This window comes from Clytia hemisphaerica, unplaced genomic scaffold (genome assembly GCF_902728285.1).
Source record: "Clytia hemisphaerica strain Z4C2 unplaced genomic scaffold, Clytia hemisphaerica genome assembly, whole genome shotgun sequence".
NCBI classification, from domain to species: domain Eukaryota; kingdom Metazoa; phylum Cnidaria; class Hydrozoa; order Leptothecata; family Clytiidae; genus Clytia; species Clytia hemisphaerica.
The window spans coordinates 1,496,563-1,502,645 of NW_027103507.1; positions in this window are offsets into that span (position 1 = coordinate 1,496,563).

A 6,083-nucleotide genomic window follows, 5' to 3' on the forward strand; every position below is an offset into this window, starting at 1 on the left:
AACTGATTTTTGATGCCGGGACTTTATAAAAATCGCCGGAACAGACGAATATCGCCGGAAAAACGGTTTTTCTTGAATTTCTCGAGCTGTACTTTATATTTTTTCATGAAATTTTGCAGATTTGAATTGGGCTTTTTCCATATATTTCTGTGTTTTTTTCACTTAAAAAAATTATTGATAACAATGACACCATCAAGCATGATTCAATCGTCAATAAAATTTTGCAATTTTGCAACCGGAACTTTCTATTTCTTTTTTCCCTAAACCCCTCCCCCCCATCAACAATCAATGATGAAATTTAATGCATTTTCGCTAACCGCTATATTTTCTTAATGATTGTTTTCTCCTTATTGCTATCTAAGTTTCATCATCAGGTAGGTCCATTCAGCATATTGCTTGTTAATCGTAGGGCGAGCTTGGTTACAATAGCATACATCTCCTATTTCTTTATACCTCCATGGTACAGGCTACTAGTAGTCTGCATTTTTTTTGTGAATTATATATCTTTTGATATTCTCCTAATCAAAAATATTCAATTAATGGGCTTTTCCAGAAATAGTCTGTGCCCCCCCCTGTTGAGGATATCGGATATCCTGGGGGTTAACGATTTTTGTTCAAAAGTGGATATCCAGGGGACTAAATATCTACAAGAGAGCGGATATCCAGGGGTAAAGTGTCTTTTCAAGTAAAAAATGCGTTATCCAGGGGATAAGCATCTTTATAAGAGAGGATATCCAGTGGGTTGAGCATATTTTTAAGAGTGGATATCCAGGGGGTTCGATATCCTCAACAATGGGGGTAAAAAAATTTTCTGGAAAAGCCAATTGTTTTACCCATGAAAAAATGATTCTTAGTAAAAATGGTGTTTTACATTTTTACAATATTAGACATTATAGACAAGTAAAATATTTTTCTTGCCACAGGATTAAAAGCTTAATATTTTGAGGAAAACACATTGACATAAGCAATATCAAATTCACGATCCTAGAGATAAACAAAGGAATTAGTGAATCGATAAAATAATAATGTCATCGTCTGTTTTTCTTGGGTGTGGTCTACAATTGGCGCCGAATTATTTGACACAAGTGGGGAATTCCATCAAAATTTTAAAATATTGCGAAATATTTCGGCGCTGATTGTAGACGTTTTTTATAAGAACTAGGATACGATGGCTAAAAAATTAAGAACATTTTAAGAACATTTTCACGGACTCTAGAGCACCCATGCAGTATCCATTTGGAAATCGCACAAAATGCTTAAAACTGAAAAAGTTAAGAACATTCCAAGGCTTCAAAAAAGATTATGGATGTTCGTGTATCATTTTGAATTTTTTTGTACATTTAACTTTTACCTCAAAGACTAATGTTTATCTTCTTTGTATCAATGATTCATAGATAGAAAAATTCCACGTCCTAAGCATGTCCTAAGCATGTCCTAAGCATGTCCTAAGCAATCTTTCTTAAGGCCGTGAAACGTCGATTTTATTTCAGATAAAAATTGGGTCGCTTTAAAAGACATTGTTTTCGAAACACGATTCCTAGTTTTGAACTGGTTTTGAAGTTTTTTTATAGATTGTTATCAAGAACCAACTTAGTTAATCAACTCTTGTGGTTGTACCTTAAGTAGATTAGTTTTCGCGGGGATAAGATTTTCAGACCACTTTGTCACTGACCTTTACATACCCTGAACCAAGCTATATCCGCCATCTTTGATCGAAATTTTTTTTAAAGTGGTACTTTAATGGTGACACTACTTACTGTGGATCAACTTATGATTCAATGAAATTTTCCGTTTAAAATTTTCTTTACCCACATTGAGTAGCACTACCATTAGGGTACCACTTTTCAAAAAACTCCGATCAAAGATTTTGCTTTGCCGGAATCGAGAAACTTTGTCCAGGGTATATGAAGGTCAGTGATTTTTGTAACATTTTGTAACATGATTGTTTACTTTCAGGAGATAAATGAAACTGAATGAAAGGCTACTTTAACAAAATTGAAAATTTTGGTTTTAATTACCGATAATACTGTGTTAATTAGACGTCAAAGAAAATTTGTGAGTTATCAACGACATCAATATGACAGAGGTTTGTAACAAAAATTCGAAGTTCAAAATTTGAAAAAAACACTGTCAACCCTTTCTCAACATTCGACTTATTCCATGTGAAAGTATGTAACAAGCAGGATTAAGGCGTATCAAGTGGTATCAAGTTGTAACAAATCGACCAAAAGTTGTAACAAAAATTCCAAGTTCAAAATTTGAAAAAAGCACTGCCTGTCAACCCTTTCTCAACATTCGACTTTCCATGTAAAAAGTATGTAACAAGCAGGATTAAGGCGTATCAAGTGGTATCAAGTTGTAACAAATCGACCAAAATTTGTAACAAAAATTCCAAGTTCAAAATTTGAACAAAGCACTCACAAAAGCGAGTACATGTATGTGTGTGTTTTTTTTTTCGGTGACGGAGACGGTTAGCTTCTGATTTGTCTAGATCTTGATTGACCGACGACGACGGAAAGTCTATATTTTTACTGTCTTCGATTTGCGGGTCAAAACCTATTTTCGGCGTAATTCGCGAAATTAAATTCCGCGAAACACACCAAAATGGCTAAACCGCGAAATCAAATTCCGCGAAACACGAATATTCTCACAATTAAAAAAATCACCCCTAAAATTGGTCTTTTTAGAGCAAAATAGGGCTTTTCGTAGACAAATATTTCCCTACAGTATATGGCCCCCAAAACGGAGACGGCCCCCAAAACGGAGGTTTTCATTAAAATGAAGATTCTGACTTGTAGATTTATCAGAATTAAACGATTTTTGTTTATTTTGAAAGAATGATGGTTATACTTAAAAATGAGCATGTTTTTGCTGGTTTGAGACAGATTCAAAATAACATATTTGCGTCTAAAGGAAATATTTTAACACCAAAATTAGATAAAAATTGCATATAACTCACTCTAGAGGATCACTCCTTGGATATTGAAAATAAGTTATGAAAACGGGGTATAGGAAACTTTCTAAACCTAATGCCGCTCAGAAAATGTAAATACATCTGTGACTTTAGAGGCTGCGTAAAAGATATAGCATCTTGAAGGTCAACCAGTATTTTGGAGCCCTAGAATCAGCATTGACAAAACCGAAAATTCTAAATATGAGAAAAAGAAAAAATCTTGGAATTCTATTCCTATCACCTTGAGTTAATAGTTTATAACAAAAAATTAACATTATATATAAAATTTTTCGCTGAATCAGCAAAAACGGCAAATTCTGTCATTATTTGCAAAATATAGGAGAAAAATATCTTTAAAGCTTAATATTTTCAGTTTCAGTTAAGCTTTTTTTCTAAAATTTTCACAGCTTATTCCATACACGAATGGAACTATTTTCAAAAGAGATTTGTTTTCAAAAACTTGATTAAGACGTTGTTAAATCAAAATTGTCATTTTGAAAACTTCTAAATTTTCAGTTTGGACTTTGCAATATCGAAAATATTGTAATATTTCATAAAAATGATAAATTTTACATCCATTGGGTCGTAAATTTAAGGGAAAGCACAAATATATTCATAGTTTTTCCCCCTATTACCACTGGGATTAATAATTTGATTTTAACTACACCTCCGTTTTGGGGGCCCCAAACCTGCATTTTGACAACCAGGGGTATACTGTAAAAATTTTATCAAATAAATTTATGCCCAAAACCCTCTAAATCATATTTCAAAACTATGGTCAAAATTTTGTATTCATATCTTAAAGATATCTCGAGAAATCGCTAAAATTTCAAACCTCCGTTTTGGGGGCCATTAGAAAAAAGCTACCTATCTTTAAGCGATTGGAAAATATTGTTGAAATTGAAAATTTTGAAAAAGAACTTCCAGGAAATAAAGTAGAGATGTTAAAGGTTTTCATGCAGCAAAAATTTTTGTAAAATCTCTTTTCCTCTAGATTTGAGAGAAATATCAAATTTGATCACCGTTTTGGGGGCCACATACTGTACAACAAATTCTCAAAACGAAATCAACTCAAATGAAAAACTTTCAACAAACAAATCCACACATATTTTTTTTCTCAAGAATTATTTTGAGCAGGAAAAAATTATAATCGCAAATATTGACACTTTTTTTTTGTTTGGAGTTAGTGCACAAAGGTTTCTAGACGACTAAAATTGTTCCATTCATTACTTTTTGCTTTATTTCTACTATGTATAAATTAGTCGTCTAGATTGCTAGACTAGCTCATTCGCGAAATTAAATTCCGCGAAAATTTCTTCCCTTAAGGTATTCTGAGCATATTCTTTTAATTTTTTGGCTAATCTTATCATAAACTCTTATTAAGTATATAATCTTATAAAAGAAAAAGTGCGTATGCTAAGAATATCACCATCATGGAATTTGGCAACAGAACTTAAGAATGCTATTTTCAGAGTATTTTCAACTGTAAGTTGCCAATTAACCCCAAATGTAAAGCTCAAACTTTCAAAAAATGCCATTTTATACTTCAGTTTGGTATTACATGTTGAATTTAGATCTAAACCGTAAAAATATTTCAGAATAATTTTCTCTAAAAAGTTAAGAATATCCATGATAAAATGGAAAAACACCATTCTAATAAAAAATCGTATACTCTTGAACATTTATAAAGCTAATTACAAGATTTAATGAGTTTAAGAAATAAAACAGACGTTTGCATTTTACATTCAGGGATCGATGTATTTTTATTTTTTCAAAACTTTTTTCTAATCTTGTCGCACTTGTTTTTACTACATCAGCGATCATCGGATCTTTCAATCAAAACAAAACCTTTAATATTTATTGATGGATTTGTGCAACAAATTTTTTAAATAGCAGTTTTTATTATAGTATTAGTATAGTCTAGACCAATTTTTCTGTAAAAATCAGTAGTTTTTTTATCGAGCCTTGCCTGTTCTTTTTTTTTGGTACTTTCAGTTTCGTTTTGTTTCTGCCCTGTTTTTATTTTTAGGGGAAAATTGAGGTTAGGCTTCTTACCTGATTTTTAACACCAGCAGAGCAATTCCTTTTGATTTTCTTAAACTTAAAATTTTGATGAATTTGTGACGTATTCAAGAAATTTTAATGAGCCCTTTCATTTCAATAGATCAAGATAAAACTCTAGAGTCTTAGTGCTTAGTGACCTCATAGCTCTTTAGCTTTTCCGAGAGGTCAAAGTCCAAGTCGCATGACTTGGCAATCTATAAAACTTTTTTGAAACCTTCGGATGTTCTTTACATTTGAGTTTTAAGAGCCTGAAAATGTTAAATTTAAGTCTTCTTAATTTCACCATTTTTTAAGTGTTTTATGCATTTTCCTAAGAAATTGGATGTTTTGGAGTTAAAATTAAAACTTAAAATGTTCTTAACTTGTTCTTAACATTTTAGTCGTCGAAGCTTTTTGTTCTTATTGTTTGTTCTTATATAAGGAAAATCGTGTAGTGGGATTTTCAAATATTTCTTTCGAGGCAGATGTTTTTTAAATGAAGAAATAAGTATCGCAGCTTTTTATGAACGTTATAAAAATGTACATCTAATGTCCCAAATCGCCGTTGACAAACCAAAAGGTCCACTCTCAAAATTATTACCTGAGAAAACTAAGAATTTTTCTGTTTGTCTGAGCATAAATTTTGAGAATGACCCTGTTTCATGTAGATGGGACCCTCCTCACTATGCAAACAAAAAAGGCCAATCTCAAATTTAAGGCTGGTTAGACAGAAAAATCTTTGGCGCTTTTGATTTGTCAACGTTGAAATGTACACATAACGTTATAGATGAACGTCAAAAAAACGTTATGTGCCAGCTCTTTACCAGTAACCTGAGATCAGATTGTGAATGTTTTCTGCACACCACGCTGAAGCTCTAAAGGGATGTGTGAAAACAAACAATCTGACGAATATGCAATCTCGAAATCGTAAGGACCGCGTTCGTCTAAAAGGGCTGGGAATGACAACAAAGTTGCGCGATTGTGTTTATGAATAGGGCGCCGTATTAGTTTTTATTTTTCCGGCGCACAACAAGATTCTTGTTGTAGAATTTTCCACGGGAGGACTATTTTCCTCAGATGTATAATT